The 24,847-nt window shown below is 43.5% G+C and overlaps 1 long non-coding RNA gene across 1 annotated transcript; it reads right to left on the reverse strand.

The window, feature by feature from the left end:
* Positions 1-9,698: 9,698 nt before the first annotated feature.
* On the reverse strand, positions 9,699-22,555 carry LOC109855110. Its single transcript, XR_002250264.1, has 2 exons — positions 21,566-22,555; positions 9,699-12,617 (listed from the first exon to the last, which is right to left on the reverse strand). It is a non-coding gene; the product is annotated as an uncharacterized LOC109855110 (long non-coding RNA).
* Positions 22,556-24,847: the final 2,292 nt, after the last annotated feature.

A 24,847-nucleotide genomic window follows, 5' to 3' on the forward strand; every position in this document is an offset into this window, starting at 1 on the left:
ATAGTATGGATCTAGCAGTGTTGAACGAAGTTTCCGGGTACCCGCATATGACGTTCCACGGCGATTACACAGAAAAGAATTGCTCGCGTCGTGATCAAGTTCTACGCGTGATAATTGGCATCATTATGCATATTGGCATCTTTCTTTCGCGCGAATTTAGTTCATGATTCCAACGTTTCCGCGTTGTAAAACATTTTCGATTTTTATACGCAAGCGGAGCTGTCGGAAAACCGTTTCCAAATGCTTGACGTAACATCTATCAACTTTTAACAAATAATAATAGTATTTCCGATGGAATGTAGTAAAAATTTTTTACAGCACTTTTTAACTTCCGTCGGAAAATTTTAAGTGTCGAAGTAAAAATTAAATTTATGTAAATTAGGGCATAAATTATAGTTTTTACTGTGATGTAAAATAAATAATGTTTTTATAAAAATAATTATCTCTACGGTTTTTTTATCTTCTTTATGGTGTGTGTGTGGTAATTACTTCCCTCTGTCCCTCCATAAAACATCAGACAATGAAGGCCGAAACTAATCGAGTTCAAAACTTGTGGATGATAAACGCGTTACCTGAAAAGCCGAAATAGAGGAAGATTTTCCGTATAACCCTTCCTGGAAAAATGTCTTTCCGTTCTCCACAATCGTCCTTATTACGTCCCGAAACTCTCCGAAGGGAGAGCGATCTCAAAGATATTCTCCGGCGCAACCACATTCTCACGGTCGGCCGGAAAACCGCGTTTCATCTTCTTCGTATATCCAACTCATTTGCGATCTGAATTACACAGGTCTGTGAATAACCCGCTGTCGTCACTATAAATAGTTTTGCAACGAACGATTACATTCGTCAGTGAGGACCAATTTCTTTGGATACAAATTTTTTTTCTTTGCATCGCTACGAGCACGTTTCTCACGAACACGTCGCGATACTTGACAACAATGGCGTTCACGTAGATGCTTGTTGCTATAGATGTATTATATAGTCGCGAACGCACCATTTGCACGCGTAATTAAATTCTTGTAATTTTTCACGTGATATTTCTTTACGTGTCGCACAAAGATATCGAAAACGGATCGCGATACAGATGCCTTACGTCACCTTCTCTCTCCAGGTGGTCAAATTGATTTAGGCGAGAGCGTGCCTCCGTGTCGCGACGACCCTTAAACGATTGCTCGCAGGATACGTTACTTCCTGCATTCCCTGTTTCTGGTATATGGACAGTCGGCCTAGTGGCTGAAAAAAAGAACGGCGTTTGTCAAGCTGTGCGGATCCTTTCTCTCTGTCTCTCTCTCTCTCTTTTGCGCGCGCGCCCTCCCTTTTTGTACGAGTTCTATTAAAAAAGCTCATATAAAACTGGCGATCTTTTGTCGTAATACACAGAGCCGCGCAACGAGGGTGCTCGAGTGCGCGCACGCAAAAGAACGAGAGAGAAACGGAAGAGAGACGAGGACGATGCAACACGGCGGTGGATGCAACGTGCGCAGCGTAGGCGCCTGTTACACAACCGGAAGCGAAGCTACGGGGCGGAATAAGAAAGTTTGTGTGGCTTAGCTCGGGACGGGACGCGTACTTCGATTCCGCCTCTCTCTTCTCACATCTCGCGCTTCTCTTTCTCCCTCGATTATGTAACGTGAAATTGATACTCGATGTCTCTCGACACCCGGCGGGATCCATCACGCAGCGCTTATGACGCCTTGCGGCTTGCCAACAAATTGTGCAATTTCGTACACATCGTCCGGCTCATTTAACAATGTTTTTTTTGCGCGAACGGAGAGAGAGAGTGTGTTCACCGATGATCGATTGGATTTTAATAAAGCGTGTAAATTTTTCGCACGTTTTACTGAAACGCTACGCGTTTACTGTGAAACTCCCCATCGTGTAATTACCATAATTATATGACTGGTTATTTGAATAATACCATTACTTTACGTACGTACGTACACGGCGACATTTAATGGCACGTGATGTGACATTTGACGCGTAACGTATGTACGTCGCCGCGAATTTTTCTTTCCCGGTGCCTTTTTAACTGCGGACTCACGCAGAAATGTCCTAAGCCAGACATACCGGAACAATTATATCCAACGTGACCTTCGAAATAACATGCGAGTCGCAATCGACCGTGTGACATCGTTCAGGTATTTTTTTTTTCTTGGCAACAACTATTTCCAGATGTGATTTTTTTTATTTTAGGAATGATTGCATGAATTTAGAAATGATGCAATTGCGCGCATTGAATTGTGCTCGCTTGTATTCTTTGAAGATAGTTTCAAGACACTTAATATTTCTTTTCATTTTTAATGTCCTTCAATTCTTTCATTCAAAACACATAAACGTATATCTTTCTTTCTTTTTTTTTTTCTACTCTTGAAGAGACAAATATCTATATATTATATGCAACATGTCGAAAGCTTTATGACATTTTACGATTTTACTTTAAATCATTGTCCGCGTTTTACAAAAAAAAAAAATAACTGCCAGAAGCACAAAGGAGGCTAAGTAACAGAAACTTGTCCCATTATATGCTTTCTTGGAATAACATCGTTGCATAATGCAATTATGTAGCACAGGGCGACATTTAATTCTGGAACGACGTGGCATTTCGACGTGCGTCCGCTGCTGTAGCGAATTTTTACCTCGAGGAAAGCACGTTCCAACATGTTTCTTTCACAGATGTAACAGATGTGCAGTGAACTAGGCCGCCGAATTCACGGCCAATATTTCGCCCGCTCAAATACCATCGATAACGACTTTTCGAGAGAGAGAGAGAGAGAGAGAGAGAGAGAGAGAAAGAGAGAAAGAGAGAAAGCACGAGGGGCGGACGAAGTGTCGGATAATAGGACCTGCGTGAGAGAAAGGTGCGCAACTTTCAAGAGACAGGTAAAATAGTCCGACGGAAGCGATTTAAGTTATTTATTTTGGCACCCGTTAACGACTCTATTCTGTCTCTCGATTCTTTCACCGTCCGATCGATAGGTTTTTTTTTGGGACGAAGGGTTGGTCATAAAGAGCTTGCAATCTCTGACTTTCTCTTGTTTTTACAAATAGAACGACAGAACGAGAACGCGTGTCGATCTCCCCCTCTTCCCCCTCGAGAAGGTTTCTAAACGAGCGGAATCCTCTCATGATCGGCCGATCGCTATCTGAACGGAGATGGACGGCGAGAAACACGCGAGAATTTGAGATGAGCCGAGGTACATTGTTGTCCCGGGGAAAATATCTCGTCAGGACCCGCGCGCGCGATCGGTATCGAAAAAAAAAGTTGTGCCGGTCGACGTTTGCGGAAGGACACAAAATTTACTCAGCTCTTGATATAAGTAACGGCCTTGGCGCGGGAGCGCGAAGTCGAACTGCTGCTAAGGTGCATGTTTCCGACATCTCTTACAGAGAGAAAAGGAACTTGTTGCCGGCATCGTCCTTGCCGGACGTGTTGCCGCTCGTGCTTCTTTTTCCTAGACTCGATTCTTCTTTTGTCGGATCTTTTTTCGAATCCACGCCGCGCGTTGCGAGCCAATAAATCTACGGAATTCCTCACAACCCTGACCTTCAACTTACATAATCGAGCAGACGTGAAAGCTACAATTATAATATCTATTTTACAATCTATTGAATTATAATTTTAATTTTAGAAACTATTTTCGCTAACATTTAATTTAATTGATATTTGAGGAGAAAATTTTTTTATATATATACATTTAATTATTTTTATATATTACATTTAATTTAAAAAAGTGTCGCAATCAGAGAGAAGCTTAGCTCTCTCTCGTCAAATTTAAATCATAATTGTTTGTTGTCTAAATATCGGTAAATCGAGAAGAAAAAACAGGCGGGTTCGGCGCCGTTAATGAATTGACCATCGATGCCCTTCTCGTTAATGTCTAGACGCGGCGATACGCACGATTAGAAATGGCCGTGTAACCACCGACCGATCAATGGGCTTCGTGTTCGTTAAGTGCAATCGGCGCTTTCTGAATCGCGCGCTCTTTCGTGGTCTCCCTGCGTGGACCACCGGCGATACGCAGGAGCCACCCGGCTTGGTTCATCGAGTTCAACTCGTCCTCGACGAGCGGCATTCGATCCTTCCGCTCGCCGATGATAAATTACAAATCCTAAGTGAATCTTCATCGTAATGCATCGCGTTCTCGTCCTGCGCGTCGGTCGGACGAATTAATCGAACGAATGAATCGCGACTGTGTTGTTTCGAAAAGCGTCTCTCGAACGTCTTCATTTGAGCGCGAGGTCAACGCGCGGCGCATCGATCTCGCCGCGAAATAAGGATCGGGATGTGCATCGCGTGTTGTACATATCGAACGTTACAGCGATTATTTCATCGCAAGCGGCGTTGTGCTCCAACCGAGCTTCCCCGCAACAACGACCGCGCGACAGACAAATTAATCGCGAATAACTAAACGGCGCGATTACCATACAATATCGTTTATATTCGCGATACGCTCGCATCTCGACGATTAACGCATCGCGCCCGAGCATCGGTACGCCATGAAATGTTGAGGTGCTTAGGATACTAGAGGATTCCTCCGCTTATCCGCATATTTTCAGGGGTCAGTGAGCTCGCGGCGCAGCGCGGTCCCCGGCGTAGTCTATCTGCGGTTTAGACAGTGGAAAAACGGACGACGGTGAGCGAAGAGAAGAAAAACACCGAGCGAACGAGGAAAGGAAAAGACGGAGATCGGAAGCTAAAAGAGATCGAGAGAGATGAGATAGGGTTTAAATATTCGCTCAACGGTGTCAATCTTTCTCTCTCTCCCGCGAGTCTTCGCGAGATGATTCGATCCAGTAAAGGCAACACCTCCGTCATTAAAGGTGGAAGATGCTCGTGGACGAGCGAGCACGGCAACCTTTGAGCTTTCTTCGTCGTCCTCGCTCCTTGTGGATTCGAAAGGAGATTCCTTCGTAGTGCCGTCACGGATTTTATACATTCCTGTGCATGTACTGTGCGTTGTAGGAGGCTTCCTTAAAACCGAAAGTGATACGGGAGATTCATCGGCTGTCGGAGAGAAGATAAACGACTGTGCGTACATCGTGTTTCACGGCGTACAGATAGTAAAGGAGAAATTAAATATATGAATGTGTGTGACGCTAAAAATAGAATGCATATTCTGAGAGTGAGAGAGATTTAATATCTAAACAGAATAACTTTGCAAATTATTCAGACACATATTTACAAACAACTTATATGAGACAATATTGTAAAAAGTCACGTGAAAATAAAATTATAATTTATATATTTACGTACATATATATATATATATATATATATATATATATTGATGCACTTTTTATTCTGAATAGTTGCAACATCCGTTTTCAAAGTTAAATTATTATTTTGTCAAGAAAAAACATTGAAAACTGACATTTCATCTGTACATGTCTTTTCGATGTTTATGATATAAATATTTAAAAGTAAAATGTTTTTGTGTTTTTTTATTACATGTTTTTTCATTCTTGTAAAAACGACGTTTCATCGAGAAAGAATGTTGATTTGCCAAACATCACGCAGTATGTATATACGGATATCTGGTTTTATTAATATGTTGTGCCATTACTTTACAAATTAACGCGAGGCACACGTGCCGTATTTGGAGACGTAAGATGATGATTTAAATATTGAACATCTCTCACGTCAGCGTCGATATTATGCAACTTGCTGGCCATGAGCACACTCTGTGATGGCATGAATTAACATGTTCATCGCGCTGGATTATTACACTGTCATTTGTTTTTGCGAGTCTCTATTGTAATTATCAAGATATGATCAATTCTGTTACATTATCCTTCTTTTACGTATATAAAGTTCTTGATTTTAAGCTCGTCAGATTAAATTTTTCTCATATAAAAGTACTCGAAATAATATTAACAAATGTAGCAACTTGTATATCTTCTCTGATGTATCAAGTGCGAATATTTAGATTACTTGAAAATTTTTAAGATATCTTTAGTCATCAAAGTTTACCGAATTGTGTGATTATAGAAAAAAAATTTGAAACCAGCGTAAATGCGCTTGAATAACGCAGCAAAAAAACACGCGGCGGTCAGAGAACTAAAAAGTTTCGCGGCGTCAAAGTATTTTCAAGACGATTGCTTTTTGGAGCAGGAAGTGACGAGGAGCACACAGCTGGCGAAATTTCAGACACCTGGTGGAGGAAGAGTCTTTCTCAGTGGTCTGGTCGCGATCTGGAAGAAGCGACGCGAGGCGGCGGCAAGAAGATGAAAAAAAAAAAAATCGGTGATCTCCCTCTCTCCTTGAATCCCCGGGGTGCGCGGCGTGGACCAGCCGGAAAAGCAGAAGGAAGGGGGTTGCCAAGAGAACCGGATCGGAGAAAGATGCTTTCCAAATGGCTCGCGATTAACACTGGTATGCGGAAGGGTTGTGACGGTACCCGAATCTCTTTTTCATTCCGGTTTTTTAATCCCCTACCCTCCGCGGAGAGGGGCGGTTACGGAAGTCCCGTTAGGTCCAGCTCGTCGGCAAGCTGCCCCTTGAGCGGTGGCGCGGTTACGGCGTTCCGTTTTTTTTTTCTTCTTCCTCCCATTTCTCCCGCTTCTTCACAACCCTCGTCTAACTGTGGTCCATGTAATCTACGCGCGGCTTCCGCGTTTCGAAGACCGGGATCGTTTCCGATAGATTCGACAGATTCGTTCTCACAGTCTTCGATGACGAAAGTACCGCTTTTCCAATAGACAAAGAAAGTTCAAGGTTAAAAATATAATTCTTCACGCACAAGTTTTATATATCTATTTCTTTTCTAATCATTACTGTAATTTCTCTCTTGTTAAATTCACAAGAAAAATATTTCTCTCAATGAGGCCTCAAACATCATTTACATCGCAAATTGATAAACTTCAGTTAAATGTTATCGCATCGTGATGTGCACGATGTTAACGTCAAGATAAAACTTTAGAATTGTTAGAAAACAGCGCAAGAAACAGTGCAACAATTAATGTGCGAGAAACTGACGTACCGTATAGCATTCAACAATATACTCGTATCTCGACGTGTATGGGAAATCATGTTTTATTGTTGTTGTTTTTTCACTGTTATGTTACGAGGACGAAATGTAAAGATTACATTAGAGAGTTCAGCACAATTGCGCAAAGAATAGTTTCCAATTAACGTTTCCCAGGTTATTGCATTTTGCCGGTTATTCCAAGATTTTATTCAAGTTTGCGTCAAGCGAGTCTGAGATTATAAGGTCACAAGCCACGCGCGCGTTTGCCTTCGATCGACAAATTACATCACGTTACTTTTGAGCACGTGCAACCAACGTACATATTACAATCGTAATTTTGTGCAGTAAAATAATTGCTTGCGATTAATTTTTTTGAAAACTTTTTTTTTCTAAACAAACTCGAAACATTTTTTATACTCGATTAACATCCTGTAAAAACTATGTGGTCACAAATAAATCGACTTGACATAATAAATTGTTGTTGTAATGTATTTCTATTAAAAATTGAGATAAAACATAATAAAAAGTATGCTGTTCAAAAGCGTAAGATAGTGCATAAAAGTTTCTTCAAGAAAGAACTAAAAACAAAAATTTGATTAGATATCATTTGCATATAAATTTTGTTGTTTCTGTTTTGTTTTTATCGTTTTCTTTTATGTATTTCGTTCTTTTATGTTTTACGATGCTTCTCGCTGCGCTATTCGAGATCGTCATCGAGATGGTTTTTCTCTTCACAGAATCCCATAACGGTATCTCTTGGAGAAAAAAAAACAACGAACTTACCTGGGATCTTTAAAAGTATATTATAACACGAAAAAGAGAACAAACGTAGAATAGAAATGCATACGACCATGAACGGGGGAAAAACGGCGATTTAAAGACTATTGATTCATTTTAAGTTCAAGGCAGGAATCGCGTTAATTCAGAGCTCACGACTCGTGTACATATTACACATAAAATCCGCGAGAATATTAATCTAGCGGTTTTGTCTAATCGCGTAACACTATCGGCGGTTTACTTGTTCAGAAATATTTGCAAAAACAACTCAAATAAACATGTAACATTGCGCCGATGTGCGGAGATCCATTAATAAACTGCGAGGCGATCGTTTCTCATCGCAATTGAGAAAAAAGAACTTTATTATCTTGCAATCTTGTAGTTTCTTTGTAAGAAATGCTGCCGGAGTGACCTCGACTTTGGTTGCAACAATCACGCGCCGCATTATTGCACTCGCCGCGGTAATTACGATTTATATACTGACTGTGTACAAGTAAGAATAAAGTAAAAATATCTGCTTAATACGGTAAACTTCAACCGCACGCATTTGTAATTCATCCTTTAGAACGCAACGCTTTTATTAGAAAGAGTTTAATATTCAACACCGTCGATTGCAAAATTACAATTTCAGAATCTATGTTTTTAGCTCGAGAGAGAGTGAGTTTTATTTAATTTACAATGTAATTTTCTTTTTATACACGCGAACGTGTTGCTAAATTGTTGACTTCGCAGTTCCAAAGTGTAACTTTGATTAAATTTAAATGAAAGTTCGTTACTTTAATGAACGTTTTAAATAGTTTTGTGAGTGAAAAAGTTTCATTGCGCGTCACTGGCTGTCGCATCGCGGACATTGATCAAAGGCGCAAAACGCGGATTAATCGATCCCGCGACGCAAACGAAACTCTGCATCTCCGCATCTGGAATACTTCACGGACACCAGGCGTCTACGAAAGGATTAAAGGGAAAGAGAACCGGGCGATTGCCTATAGTAGGATGGTGGGGGCATCGGCAGAAGGGGAAGCAGCAACCCGAGAAGAGAATCCAGTAACCTAGTGCCGAGTCGCCTGGAGGTCTGCAAAAACAAAAGAGATGTGCGTGCCACGTGCCCCATGCGCCGCCGATCCTTCGATATCTTGCGATTAGCGCCGGTGCTCGTAACGACGAAGCGTTTTCTGCGTACAACGTTTCTGAGCCACGAAAAAGATGGGGAGGGGGAGGAAAAAAAATAGAACCACAAACCGTGACAAAAAAGCATGATCGCGATCGTAAATAAAACACATAAAAAAGAAAAACGATAAATTAAAAGACATACAAAAAAAAAAAAACGTTAGCAAAGACTTGGAGTGAGGCTTCGTTTTCTAAAGGTTAAGGCTAACGCTGTGCAATTTAGCTGGTAACCAACGATTACACAGACAAAGTCCATAAATACGTTCCTGACCTATGAAAATATCTTGGTTTCTATAGATAGCCAAGTCAGCCGCATCTCACGGGTGAAATACGATTGCGCTGCCATCGCAATTTGTGCTATACTTACACCGCTTCTTTTATTTCTGACGCAACGTCGCTCGTTCGTATTTCACCGGTGTCACGTTACATTACGCAAAGGTTCGAGTAAAAAGATGCAAGAAATATTTATTTTTAGAAATTATACCGTAAAACACATGAGAGTGAGAGAATCGCGACGTGTGTTTGCTTGCTCGCGAAAAAGTCAAAAAGACGGGGAAGAGGGGGAGAGGGAGCGAAGGAAAGAAGGTCGGAAAAAGATCATCGCGCGCGCAAGAAATGACTCAATCGTAGAAAGTCGAGAAGTCGTTCACGGACGGCGAAATACTTGTATTGCTAATGCAGGATAATTCCTTGAAGGTCGATGTAAAGGAATCGGTGAGAAAGAGAGAGAGAGAGAGAGAGAAAGAAAAAGAAAAAAGAAGGTAACAAGAAGAACTAGTCAACAAGCTTAAAAGGCGTTTCATACTCTTTATTTTTCGTTTCTCTCGCACTTAGTATTTTTATCGTATAAAAAAGAGGAAAAAACAAATAGTTACAATTTTACCTATAAGATTCACACGGGAACAAAAAAGAAAATATTAATTAATTTAAGGGACAGTGTTTTGTTTTCTGTTTGTTTGTTTTTTTTTTTGTTTTTGGAGACTTCCGACTATAACACACCGCAAATTTTAGTCGGGGTGACGTTCAGATATACTTATACGGCGACAATCGGCGGCGATTTAATAATAGAAACTATTGACGCGCTCTTCCGAACGTGACCTCAAGTAACGAACTCATATCGGCCGTACGGATCGTTGCGTTCCAATAGAGAAAGGTCACGAGGATCATGACGAGAAGAGAGAAAGATAGAAAGAGAGAAAAAGAGAGAGAAGAGAGATGTGTACAATGAGTTCTTTCGCTGTCGGACACACGACGTATATCGCCGTCGGCTAGCGAGAGTTTTCCGTTGTTGTTCGAAGTGTCGATAATATTTCTCGAAATAAAAGGTACAAAAATATATTTATTTATATTGTATGTGTATATATATATTATATATATATATATATCTCTTATCTCTTTTTCTTCGCTTCTCCTTCAGTGCCGCTTGTCTCTCGCACACGGATTTGTACTAAAAGAAAACACTCTCATTCTTCTCAGTGCACGCGCGTTCGCTTCTCTCACTCTCTCTAAAACAAAAGAAAAAAAAAACAGACACACCATCTCTTCGACCACCTCCTACATCGCTCTCTCGCTTCCTTACTCGCGAACCTACGCTGCAGAATTCGGCGTTAACGATCAAGAGCCGCGAGAGAAAGAGTCCCGAAACACACTTAACGAGTAACAAGAAAACAAAAATAATATTATTAATAATAATAATAGAATAAAAAGTATGATATAATAATAATACAATTATTTTATAATAAAAATACTATAATAGTGGTAGAAAAAGTGTAATAAAATTATTAGAATAATCATTAGCGAGTATAAAAGGGGAATAGAGACAGAACGAAAACATTTACCTACGTGCTACTCGATCGTGTGGTAATTAAGAGAAATACGGTAACTCGTACACATATATGTGGATGAAAAACACGCGCTCCGGCTTGCCGAGAAGCACGGTTTATGTCTCGGTATGTGTGTATATGTTATATGTTTCTATGTGTTACTCGCGTACTTACGTACGTGTGCTAGAGAGCCGAGCTCGCAATGAGCTCGCGCACCAAGCGAGTCGATGTATGCGAGGAATGCAAAGTACGCGGTCGTCGTAGTTTGAAACGCGCGGATCGCGCATTACAACACACAGAACCGAGAAAGAAGTTATGTGTAACAATGCGCGACCGACGCATGCAACGATCGCTTCCTGATCGCGCGAAGATGCCTGATCGATTTCTTCGCGATCGCGATTCCGAAGCGCGTGGTCGCGCCACGCATCGCGCGAGCGCGAACGATCGGATAATGATTTTCCGGTGTTCGTGTGAGTCTTGTGTGAATGTTGTGTACATGTTTTTTTTTTTCGGAAGTAACCCTTCGACAACTTAATTGCAAATCTATTCGACTTTTATTGAAAAAAAAAAATATATATATATATGTATGTTATAATGTGAGAGAATTATGTTATGTATGTATATTCGCAATTTATACGAAATTATTAAAATTAGTATGATGCTAAATTGTGTTGATTCAGCTTTGGATCGATCTTGTCAAATACATCCCATCCAACAGATGCCGTTTTATTATCAGAGATTTGTTCATACGAGGATGTCTTCTTCGACGAAAAAAAAAAAAAAAGTAACGCGTGTTGCGCGTTGAGAAGGAGCAAAAACGAAGTACGTGTTTGAAATTCTCGATAATTCCAGTAATGAGCAGCAATCAATATTACATCAAAATTAAATCGTCATTTATAATTTGACATTTGTTTTATTTCTTTGAAAATTACTATTGTTGTCAAAGTAGTTAATATGCTCTTCTCTGTTTTTAAACGCGATGTATGTAATTAGCATCGCAAACAGTTTATAGCGGATCTGTGTGATCAATACGCACACATACATACACGCACACGCACACACACACACACACACACACACGCGATGTAACGTTTCTTCTAAATTTACCTGCATAATTCTCGTCGGTTTATACAATACAAATATACTACGTGGCTAAAAGTAGAAACAATCATGCTTGCATTTATAAATAATCAGCTCTATATTCTCCAATTTATGCAATTGTGCTCGACAGATATATCGACACTTGAGGCAGCGGAAAAGAAATGCAGCAACGAGATAGCCATATTAGTCGTAACAACGGAGATAGTGTAGCGATAACGGTAATGGCGTGATGTTCGTGCGCGCAAATGTCTCGACCGATGGCGGAACAGTAACCGCTGTAGTAGTAGTAGTAGTAGTAGTATAGTAGCAGCGGCGGCAATAGTGATAATAAAGTAAACGTTCAACAGTAACGACAAGACTGTTCTTCTTCTTTCGGCGATTTCAACGGAGACGTTGAAGCGTTGTTCTCTTTGTGTGACTTCGGCTGCATTTCCGTATTCGCCGCGATGTAACAACGCAACGTACACATAAATACAAAAAAAAGAAAAAAATAGCGTCTTGTCCTGGGCATCGAGACTGCACGTCTCGCGGAATCGTGAGAGTGTCGTCTCGAAGTGTCGACGATTCCTCCCGGTGATGATATGTACGCACTTTTTGCTCTCAAGATCGTAGATCTCCGCGAGAGACGAAGGAAAAGAAGAGGCGACTAGGTGGCGAAGTTCCATGGCAGTGTAAAGTTTCCTGGTCCTTTCGTTCTCGAAGAATAAGTCTGTCCCCGCTGTCCTCGCGACGAGGAACAACGAAGCCACTCATCGGCAGTGATGTTGTTGCTGGTCGGTTCCTGAAGCAATCGAGAAAGAAACAAATAGACGCCATTAATTCAAGGCTCATTAATAACGTAGGATTTTGCGCCGCGAGAATATAAATCCTATTAGCATAGCCGATTAACATCCGTTCCAGAAAATTATGTCAGCAAAGCGTCTTATCAACTATACTTATATGTCAACTGTAGGAATATTACCATGGCAACACAGCAATAGTCTTTTTGTTTTTTTTTTTACTATTGTTACATACACATATCTTTCAATGCTTTTTTCTGATCGGAGCGCAAATACCAAACTCAGTCATCTCTCCGCTTACGTCACGCGAGCAAGAAAAATTTCGAAGCGTGACGAACGCGTGTTCGCGGAGGGTAACAGACATAATGCGCGAACAATGCACAACGTGAAATAGTTACGCCGAGTGTGACACGAAGAAGAAGAAAAAAATCGAACGGAATATCTTGATCCGAGCGAAGGCCGTCTAGTGCGTTCTAAGGCGGGCAAAAACTGCATAGGTAAACCACGCCCTTGCGAACCGATCGCGTATCCTCAGGGACAGTTCGTCGGCGGGCGAGAAAAGAACATGTGCAGGTATGTAATATTCACGGCACCGATTCCTGCCTACTACACTACAAAAGCTTTCTGCCGCGCTGCCGTTACACCTTCATTCATTAGCATTGTCCGCGCACTTCCTACAGCTTCCTGTATCCAAGACAGAGAGAGAGACAGAGAGAGAGAGAGAGAAAGAAAGATTGAAAACCAGCCACGCGCTCGAAACCGAGGTTACGCCATAAAGGTGCGCAATAATCGTTTCGCGAGAGAGCACGCGATTCAAGTCGCGCTCGCTGCGGCGCGATAAGTGGATTGAAATGTGCGAACGCGCACGTGTATACATAAAACGTACACACCTACAAAGACGTAAACCAGACGATCCGAATGACCCGCTGGCAACGTGTGTATATATTCTGCGCGAGTACATGAGAGACCGACCATCTACTCCATACCCATCGTCACGGGCCGGCTGTGTATATTTGCTAAGCGGATAGGCGCGCGTTTTATTACTAATCGATATGATATATCTTCCCCAGCTGGTTACTACAGGCATAACACGCGCCCGTCGGCCTTCGTGACGATTTTGCCGAGGTCACTTCACTCGCTTGATCCTCTTTTTTTGCTCCTCCCGTCGTTCGCGAGGAGCGAAAGAGAATTCGAGGAACGAAGAGAAGGAACTGTCATGAGTAATCTTGATGCATACGTGTGTGTATCAGCGACAATACAATCAAAAGATTTGGGAAACGAATTCACGCGCGCGCGCACGACTCTCGAACAAAAAAGTCAAACGTGGTGGTTTATTGCGCTGATTTTCAGAAAAAAACAACGTACATGTCAAACGAATTCGCGCGCGTAAGAAGAGAAAATACAGCACGAACACGACGAGCCGAAAGCTTAAAATTTTAATCGCGCGAAAAGCTAAAATTTGTTAATCGAATTTGTTCACAATCATTTGTATTTTTCAAATAATGTATGTGAAGCAGAAGAGAACGCGTTTTTCTCAACCCCTTACTCGGATAAGCGGACAGTCTCCGCCGTTAGTCTCGGAAAAGTAGCTCGAAGACTGTGCGACCGAGTTACCGTCCGCCTCCGGCGTTCGAAGGAGGACGTTAGTCGTCTTGAGCGGACGCGTCGAACCATCGCCGAGGCTAGAAACGGTTATTCGAGAGCGAAGGGTTTCACTTACACTTTCTAACTCGGCCATTTCTGGGCCAAGTTCACAGCCGAAAATGTGTCATGAACCGCCAGTTTGCTCGAGAGAAAGCACTCTCTAAGTAACGTCGACGAGGCCTAGGCCAAGATCGGCCAAAGCGGAGAAAGAAAAAAAAAAAACGAGAGAAGTGCAGGTATATACACCGATCCCTTTCTCTCTCTTGTTCCTTTCTTCGAAGCGTCGCAAGCGCGCACGTACGCGCGTGCACGCGTGCGAGGGAGGGTCCAAGTCGGACGAGAGAGGGACGGAACGAATGGCCACACAGACCTGTGGGTCTGTCGGAAAAAATAAAACTAGGCAGACCAGAGAGTCCGTTAGAGAGTCCGCCTCTTCCCGTGGACTCTCTCTGTCTCTCTTTGCGTTCTCTCTTCTCCAAACGAGGGAGCAAGAGATATAGATATCCACGTGCACGCGCGCATCGTGTGCATGTTGGAAAGATATATAAGAAAGAAAGAGAAAGAGAGAACTTAACCTAAGGCACAAGAGCAGCTCGTGGCTCCGGGCATGGCGCTGCATTTGCCCCTGAACTTGGTTCTCGGACCCAGTCGACGTTGACCTACTTTCGTACGGCTTCACCTCTGGCGTCTCGTCGTGCACCCGACACCGGCTGCTCCGGTAGATTTTCTCGCGTTGCCGAGGCCTAGATCTCTCTGATTGCATTTCGCTGTTCCAGATATACGCGGATGCAGCGCGATCGGTTTACCATATCGCGCGCGCGCGTTATATCTCGAACTCGCGCGGTTCTTACGCCTCCGCGTGCGTGCCTCCTAGGAAGCACACAAGCGAGCAATGAATCTCTCCGAACACGTCGCAATAATAATCGCCTCTAGTTATCCTTGATTGTCGCTCCTACAGAATTTTCCCGACTGAGAAGGATCGAGTCGGCGGGCGGGGGATGCTCGTGCATTCTTGCCTCTGCGTGTGGCGCCGTATCACATCGCAATTGCGGGGGCGTTATCCGTTATCTCCTTGCGCGTTATCCTTGCGTCCGTTCTACTCGCGATAAACGCGACACACAATCGCTTATCTATCGCGCCAGGTTCGCGTCGTGTTAAAACACGCCGGATCGGACGTGGCGGTGCACAAGCGCCACGCGAGATAATCGTTAGTGTTTTATATAACGAGTCATTTCCTGCAAGTCACGTGATTTTCTCGTCAAGGCGATCCGCTCACCATCACCAACGCCGGCGGCACTTCTACCACCATAGAGCACCGCCACACTACGAACGAGCACAATTGTGCTACGAAGAACCTTTATATAGGTCCGCTTGAAATATCCGCGTCGGGAATATCGTCGTGATTGGCCTATTTTCATAGTCATTGGGCATTAGATAGCGGCGTCAATTATCGTTGCCAAGGATCGCGCTCTAATAGTTGAGGAAGTACGCGATGTGATTGCTTGCATTTTCCACAACCTTACATTTCTTAGTCATAGAAAATAAGATCTCACATGACAATTGTGACAAATATTCTATCTTTTTTTTTATCGTCACGTGTAATCAGCAAGATACTCGCAGAGTAATTTTCGATAAGATTCGTTTTATCTTCAAGGTGAAATATTTGTATGACAAAGGTAAAAAAAACTCGGAGTAACTCGACTCTATTATGCGCCGAGAAGAACTCGAGACACATTCTTGTGGATGAACTCACAAGTAGAACGACCGACACACGTGTGTGTCGACCGAAGAAATCGAACAATTCGAGCGACGCTTCTCGTTCGTCTTCAAAAGTTTAAGGCCAATTCCGCGGACTTACATTAGTAAGATTAGTCCTCGTAGGTGTTGCGAGAGACCGATGCATTCCATAGAATGCCGGTAATGGAACGCTAAAGAAGCTGCTGCTGCTGCTCGAGACTCGTGCGCGCCGCGAGAGAACGAGAAGAAGAGAGAGAAGAGGAGAGAGAGAGAAGAGGAGAGAGAGAGAGAGAGAGAGAGAGAGAGAGAGAAGAGAGAGGGAGAGAGGGAGAGAGAAAGAGAAACGAGGAAAAAGAGAGCGGGAGAGAGGAAGACGAAGATAAAGACGCGAGAGTGCACGAGCGTGAAGGAACGAGCGGGATGAGAAAGAGAGAAGACAGAGACGGGGAGAGAAGGAGTCGAGGCAAAGGTGGTCTTACAGCCGTAAATGCCACTGGTTGGCATTATGCCGCTTGCCTGGTCAGACCTTCGATGCATCGAACACATCCTAAGATGCCGCTCGATGATGACTGCCTGGTATAATCGTGATATCGTTTCTTCATGGGACGAACTATCGCGCGCGCGCGCGCGGCGGCGCCGATGTTCTCCGGACGCTCCGAGGGAATTTTGTGTTGCACGAGCCAACGAAGCGACGGCCCTGGCCCATTTACCCTCCGGGCTGAGTCGTTGCACGAGACGCGGACGATATTGGCCTTTCGAAAATTCTTTTCGCGCTCGAATGGACGACGGCGAAAGGGCTGACAAATGCGCGCGTGCACACGTTCTCGCTCGAGAAAGGTCGGCGGTTATCGAAGAACGGGAAGATTCCTTTATCGCGTGAATAGCGCACTTGGGAATCGAACGAGGATGGCTGTGACGCGTCGCGAACACGCGGGAATCAACGACGCGAACGAACGACGATGAGACAACATCGAGAAGAGATAAAATCGACCATCGTTGCGTCGCGCGCTGGCAATAACATTTTCTTCAATCGTCGTCGTGGATCGTCACCATCATCGACGATCGGTGGAAGGACGACGCTGTTAATCGGCTTGGTAGCGATCACGATAGTGCTATATGCCGCGAGAGAGAGAGAGAGAGAGAGAGAGAGAGAAACAAGCAGAGAACAATAGATTTGGAGATTGAACGCAGTGAACTGCAAGATAACTACGAGGAATTTAAGGAATGTCGAATTAAACCTTGGCGTCTGGTTCGCTGCGTAATAGGACAGCTTGATCGCGTGTTATTCGAATCAACTATATACAACTATAAACGGCGTAGTTCGTACACTCAGGTACATTAATGATGTTCGATACGCTTTTTCAAAAATATCTTGTCACGCGACCCGTCGATTCTTTCTGTTTCCTCGCGCGTGCGAAGCAGGTGATTCACAAAATCAATTATACAACCCATAAAAAGCGGTCTATTGAATTAGTTACATCCGTTGAATGCGAACGTACGGAACATCGATTAATGTATGCGACTGTACTAGACTCCCATAGGAGTAGACGAGTCCGAACAAGTAGATACGAGGTGAACGAACCTCCAAAAATCTTCTGGACACGGGGAAAAAAAGAAGAAGAACTGTTGAAAAAAGAAGCGACCACAACGGGAGAAGTTGGAGTAAGAAATAAAGGGGAGAAGGAGGAAGAAGAGGAAGAAGAGGAAGACATGACGGAAGATGAGAAGAGGAGGTGGCGGTGTAGGAGAAAAAGAACGATCGTGGATGCTCGCTATAGAAAGAGATAGGGAGGTTTGAAAGGGGGACAGCCGGTGTCTACGATCGTAATGCCCGGCGCGATCTCCTCTCGTAGAAACGCATCTTTATGTATTATCCTTCGTCGTAGCTCGGGATATTCTCGCTAAACTATGATATTGCGCGCTCGTTCGGTGCAATTGAACGAGACTATCGTGACTTAACGATCCCGCGGCGATGTTAATTGTAACCGAGTCAGTTTATCCCATTATTGCAGCAGTTTATGCGCACGACGTTTAAGCCGTTCAATGTCGATCGTTAGTAAATGACAGTATTCGACGGCCATCGGCATTTCTCACACGCGACAATGTTACCGGACGACCACGTGTCGGACACGTGCGACGATAATTCTCGAAGGGTTGCATTATTCAAGGGATGCGACGCGGTCTGTGGAAGAGAATCGGTGCAAAATCAAACGCGCGCGATCACTAAATTATTACATATTTACACAATAAATATTCCATGTGTAAATATATACGTATAAGTACATCAACAAATGAGAAAATTGTTTTCAAATTTAACTTCGTGTTTGTTTTATTTTGTACTGCGATAAACACACGAAATAAATCATACGTCTCTTAAATGCGCGCACGCGATCTCGCCGGAAACTTAATCAGCCATTTCGAAATGAAAATGAAAAACACGTAAGAAATAACGAAGAAGGACGGAGATATTTAATATCACTGATCACTCGTCGAATAAAGCGTTCTTTGATTTTTTTCGTTCTGCGCGTCGAGGCGAGTTCACGTGCGCGTACGTGGGCCGAGAGTGCCACCTTCGCGTGTCCGAAACCAACGTCCTGACGAATTCAAATAACGATGCCAACCGCGCATTGTTATTCGAGGTGCGTTGCCCGCGCAGATGTCTGCCTGCCAAAATCCACGAGCGACGTCTGCCTATGCTGGGTTCGATAGCCATCACGCGGCGCCTCGTTCTAAAACCACCACGATCGATGCGTCACGATCGCGGAACGAGGGGTCCAATTCGATACGCCTATTACGGCGGGGAAACGAGGGGGAAAGCTTGAAGGGAGAAAGAGAGATATGGACGATAGTGTGCCGCGACACACGAGAGAAGAAAACCGCGAGCGTTCGAGCAAGAGAGAAATGAAAGAATGTGTGAGCACATATGCAAGAGCAAGAGAGAGACGATTGGCATGCAGGTCGCGCGGTATGTTGTCCTAGGTCACGCGTGATATCTCTCTCTCTCTCTCTCTCTCTCTTTTCTCCCACCTTCCCTCCTCCTTCTGTCATTCTATCCCCTTCCCATCGTCTTCTTTTGCTTCTCTCCCCGCCTGTCAAGGTATTTCTGTGCTGTGGCAGCAGCGGCACTCGCACATCTTCGCAACTTCTATTTGCCTATTATTCTGGTAATAAGATCGTACGGCGAGGCAAACATTACGACGGCGGATAAACGGAAGCGGTTCGAAATTACAACCGGCGACGGCGCCTCCGGTGTACGTTGCGCTAAGTAAAGGGGAACGGAGGTTGTGTTCTTCTCCCGGGATGCGCGCGATGCTATTGTGCTACGAGTACCACGAGAGTAGCGCCGATTGTCTCAAGTTCGCGCACGGTTAGAGGCATTCGCGCTGATACCTGATAGTATAAGAAAGAGCGCGAAAGAAAAAAAGAAATATTCTTGAAATAATAAATATTTGTCATGCGTGTGTGTTGATGCTCTTTTCAGGAAGTAATTTATGCTTGAATTATACGTGAATAATCGCTAATTAAGAAAATAAATATAAGACTAAAATGTTTCTTTAAAAAAAATTGATTTCGGAAACATATCGCGCGCGCCGTGCAAATATTCGTCGAGTAATCACGGCAAATTGCCGCACTGCTCTCGTATACTTTGCGCGCCCGAGCTAACGAACGGTTTGGGACGCACCCGGAAGAGGTTTAGTGTTCTGCGTACGACCGTGCGCAGAAGAAAATCTCGAGGAATCTACCTCCCGTGAGTTCGATCGAGTGTTGTTTTTCCGCGACCGGTTCAGAAATCTAGCGGAAATCGATCGGGACGCAAACGGCGCGCGACACGCAGACATGACGAATCGCACGTCGTCGTTGGCCCGTTTCCGCGAAAACCTAGGGGATCCCTCGAAACGGTCATCGAGGAGGAAGAGGCACACGGTGGCCAACCGAGCGGACTTGACTGAGCGGACGGACGAGCGAAAGAACGATCGCTTATTCCTGACGAGGATGGCGCGATCAGCGGTGTGCGCGCGCGAGCGGGACGGTGAATGCCCAAAATGCTCAGGTGGTGTCAATGAACTCGGCCATGTGAGGAGTCGGCTGAGACCTCCTCCTCGGCTATATACCCACTATATCGGGGTCTTGTCTTTCCCATGGGACCGAGACTAATTTCGTGACTTTGCGAAAGCGACGCGATGCACAAACGCCAGTCGATAACACACGAAGCGCGACAGATTGCGTGGATTTTCTAGAATAGCTTTTCCGAAGACGTCTAGTTGCGCTTGTAATTATTATCGTCGATGTTCGTCGACGAAGAGCGAACGCGCCGTAACTTATTCGCATCACAATTATTCACGATGTGTTTGCGATGTTATCTTTTCATCGCGATTAGATATCGTCAAGTAACGTCGTTAAATATCAAAAACAAGATCGTAAAAGTTTCTTAAACTTCTTCTATTTGTTGAGAAGTGAATCTTATTTCAAAATTCAATCGGCGTATTTTATTTGATGAAGAAACGAGATACGTGATCGTGGGTTTAAGATAGCAGATATTTTTGTGTGACTGGCTCTAGCAAGTTGTTGGTACGTGCTGTTTCCAAAAATTACAAAGAAACACCTGTGGAACGTTGGGTTAAACAGTCGCGATCGGTAAAAACGTGCGATGCTACAGCACGTCTAATTGCACACCGGAACATATTCGGGGCTACGTGCCGCAAGTTCTGCCGAGGTGAATGGTCTAGACTGACTCCCGGAGGGGCACTTGCTTGAAACCGCGACAGGAAAACCGGGTAGAGAGGATAAGACACGTATCTATGCGAGAGCCCGAGATCGGTCCCCTCCTTCTTCCTCTCCCTCTTTCTCCAGCCTTGTTCTCTAATGTTGAACTTGACGTCAGTCAAAATTAGACAACCGGTAGCACTTCAGGATCCAAGGGGACTCTACATCTCGTAGATCTCGATCGGATCGCGGTAACCAATGGGTTCGCGGTGTTAGGTGCCGATAGGATGACGTGACGTAATGTTAAGGAATCAGACAGTCCCTCCTCTCTGCAAAGTCTCCTCCCGTCCTTCCACCCCGCAGAGCGTTCCTTTTAACCGTCTCCCTCTCCACCTTTTGGATCGTCGGTCATGCGCGGGTCAGCGAATCTTCGAAGAGGTCTTCCTCCCTTCTTTTGCAACCTCGGCGCGACCACGGTTACGTCGCGAGACGGCAAGAGGAGAGAAGAAGCCGTATCGGAGCGAGAAGGAGAGCGGAGACTTCAACAAGAAGTGGGAGAGGGTTGACCGCCGAAAGAGTAGCTCGCGAGTAGTCGCGGCCCGATCATGAGCACGGGCGAATCACTACTATAGATTACGTAAGTGCCACAGCGATCACGTGCGAGAATAGACAAGAAGCTACGCTGTCGTAATCGAGTCCGACAATGTTGCTGCTGCTCCTACGGTAAAAAAATTCCGAGAAGAGACGCAGAATGATATGTCCACCAAAAAAAAAAAACCTTGTGCGATAATAATCTTCCTTTCCAAGTTGAATTAATTAGTCCGTAGTATGTTTATAAAACAAAATAAAAACTAAACAAACTCACCATGTATAGGCAGATTCGGCATTTTCATTGGCGTTCCATGTTAATGGAAAACCTCCGATGTCGTCCTTTGCGAATATGGATGCTCCATCGTAGTCTCCTAAGATTGGTGGAGGAGATCTCCTCTCTCCCTCTCACTTCGTCCATCATCGACACCATCGAGCTACAAAGATGTTGCTGCTTCCTCCAAGTTGCGGAGGACTTTGATGTTTCAGTACTGTCCGGTCGGATCGAGACCTCCAATAGCAGCCATATCGCGACCTTGAAGTATCTTCTCACGTGCGCGTAACTTCTTTCTCTCTTCCGGAAAATTCCTCGACTTCTTTTCGTCCTCTTCTTAATATTGACCGGTCGGATCGAGTCCAGCCATTGTTGTTGCACAAGTTTAATCAAATATCAATCGAATGTCACCTTCAGAGATACGAAAATACGAGTAGAAACGCAGATTATATATTGATATTTATATATTGATGTAATTATCGTCACTTCAATATAGACCAGTGGGGTCCAATCCTTCTAATGCCATGTCGACGGTATTGATCTCTGAACAACACTAAAAGCGGAAGTGTGTTGTTGCTCGATCGTGGATAAATTACCGTCTTTCTTTTTAGTAGAGACCAGTAGGATCCAATTGACAAGCCATATCTCGGTTCCTCTCCTCCTCTTCGAAAACTATCGGAGCGTTGCAGCACACTTCTGACACTTAGAGTATTTTGAAACGGCTGATCTTTTCCAAGCACGTCTTGAAATATCGGAAATATATCGACAAAAAAAAAACAATTTCGTCAAATGTACAGTCGGGTACGCGAGCGGAACTGAATTAATTTCAAATGCAGCGGGATTGATCGGAAAAACAATGGCGAGCGCGAGCGTAAGATGCCGCACGATTCGTAAGACGACAATCGACGATAGGCGGTCGATGCTACCGGAAAAACTGTGAAGGGACCGGCTGCTGTATGCGTGACCGTGTCCCACAGAGCTCTGACAGCTCTACAGCGAGTGGCCTCGCTTAAGTCTCGACTGCCCCCCACCTGTCCGACTGAAGACGACGCCGATTGGCCATCGCTGCCGGCTACAGCGGCAATTGGCACTCGGATCGAGCTTTCGGAAAATTTCCCCCGATATATCGTTCGGTTTACAGGCCCAACCCCCACAGGGTCCGTATGGGGCCTCACGTGGGGAAAAGTGGGATTTGCCGGATCCACGAAGAAGGGAGAAGCTCGAAAGAGAGGAGATACAATGTCGACAGATCCAGAAGAATTTTTCGGATGTACATTAGTTGCCAGTGATCAGTATTGATTACCAGCTGGACATGAATCTATCGAAATATTTTCGAAGATGCAAATATTCATGTACAAAATTTATTCAAGAGAACAATTGAACAATAATTCATGATCCAAATGATCTTTTTATAAGTAGGTCGGGGAAGAGTTAATCAAAAATAACAATAAGATACACATTAATATAGAGTATTACATAAAATTTCAATAAAATAGTTTAATGTAATCATTAAAAGCAATATATTACGAAAATATGTCAAACAAAATTTCGTTTATGTTGCCCTAGCCTTAGAATAAAGAGAATCTTGTGCTTCCGCAGCGAGTATCTACGACGTTTTTTTATTCTTCTTATACGAATACGACCGGTTTGTCGAAACAACCTATTCGTGTATACTATACATATATAGGTTCTGTAGTCTATAAATTTCATGCATAGTAAATTAGTAGGTACTCAACCGAGTCTTCGAATTTACAAATATTTCTCAAGTCTGTGCAACATCAAAATCTTATCTAACGTAAAAACTAAGCGCAAAGGTTTATTTATATCTCATATAACTTCACATTACATACAACTTATTAAAAATAATTTATACTTGTCGCAAGTGAAATAAATACGCGTTGTTGTTAATATTACTAAACATAGCATCTAGAGAGGACCAATCAAGACCGTATATCTCTCGATACATCATCCTTGATGAGCGCTTTCCGCAAAACACGTAACGTCTTGTTAGATTGGAATTTCATTTTTCAACGACATGCATTTTTTTCACGTCCGCGATTTATTTTATCTAAATGCGGTCTAAAAAGTGGGGAAATTAAAGATTTCATCCGCGGATTGCTGATTTAATAGCAACTGGTTTCCGGCGCATTGGTCGCGAGACGCAAAATCGCGCGCGTGCAACACGCGCCGCAATATACAGAAACGAAGGGGACACATTTCTAACGGAATGAGAAGACGCGCGCCAACATCTGATCGTCCGATTCAAATTAAAGCACAGTCCGGCCTGTTACAGGCCGGAGTAAGATACCCAGATACGTCGCGCGGCGCGGTGTGCTTGTGCAGATTGTAGTTTGTCGTCCGTATAGTTGCTCGCGGCTACGACTTCGTGTTACTGGGATAAAAGGTGAATGACTCGTTGCTACTTGGTACTCATCCCACCAGCAGCATCCCGCTTCTTCGTTTGGAGGGGTGGCGCGTCCTTCTGCTACATGCCCGAGCGCGATAGAGATGAGTGACGGAACGGGAAGGAAGGAGAGACCAAAGGCGCATTGCGAGAAGAAGCTCAGATGAGAGAAGGATCGGGAAAGAAAGAGATAAAAACAATACGATGATCATAAATTACTTGATAAAATAGGATGCTCGAACAAATCCGAGCCAAAACACAAGATGTTTGTGTGAATGATTTTTTATTTAATTTCAAAAAAATTACAGATGTTTCGATTCCTTCGTTCAGATCTTCGTCAGTATACGAGCCACAATTTATAATGTAAGAGACATACAGCACACGCAAACATTACCATAGCTTTCAAAAAAATAATAAAATGGATCTCACCAAGGTTAATGTAAGAAATAACAAAATAATTCAGACTAGATTTCGGTTCAATCTAATTTAGATTATTTTGTTATTCCTTACATCAATAAGTTTTCGCGAACTGTGTCTGCGAGATTCGGAGAAAAGAGATACGCGTTTGATTTATGGAAGCTTGAATAGATTAAGCAAATACATCAATGTTCTAAAAGATCCTTTGGATCATGATCAAAACAAGAATGTAGCTTATCAAGATTGTAGGAATTGTAACGTTACATATGTGAGACAAATAAAAAAGAAATTAAAACTGTTACGGAGCATAGAAATCAGATTAATAAAAATACTGTGATAATATTTTTCGGTTGTTACTGAATACTGAACACAAATTGAATACATGACTTCAACTGACAAAATGCGAAAATTCTGGATACTATTTTTATTTCAAAAGATCGATTTTTGAAATACTCTATAATGAA

This window comes from Pseudomyrmex gracilis, unplaced genomic scaffold, assembly GCF_002006095.1.
Source record: "Pseudomyrmex gracilis isolate BER0280 unplaced genomic scaffold, ASM200609v1 scaffold_81, whole genome shotgun sequence".
Lineage (NCBI taxonomy): Eukaryota > Metazoa > Arthropoda > Insecta > Hymenoptera > Formicidae > Pseudomyrmex > Pseudomyrmex gracilis.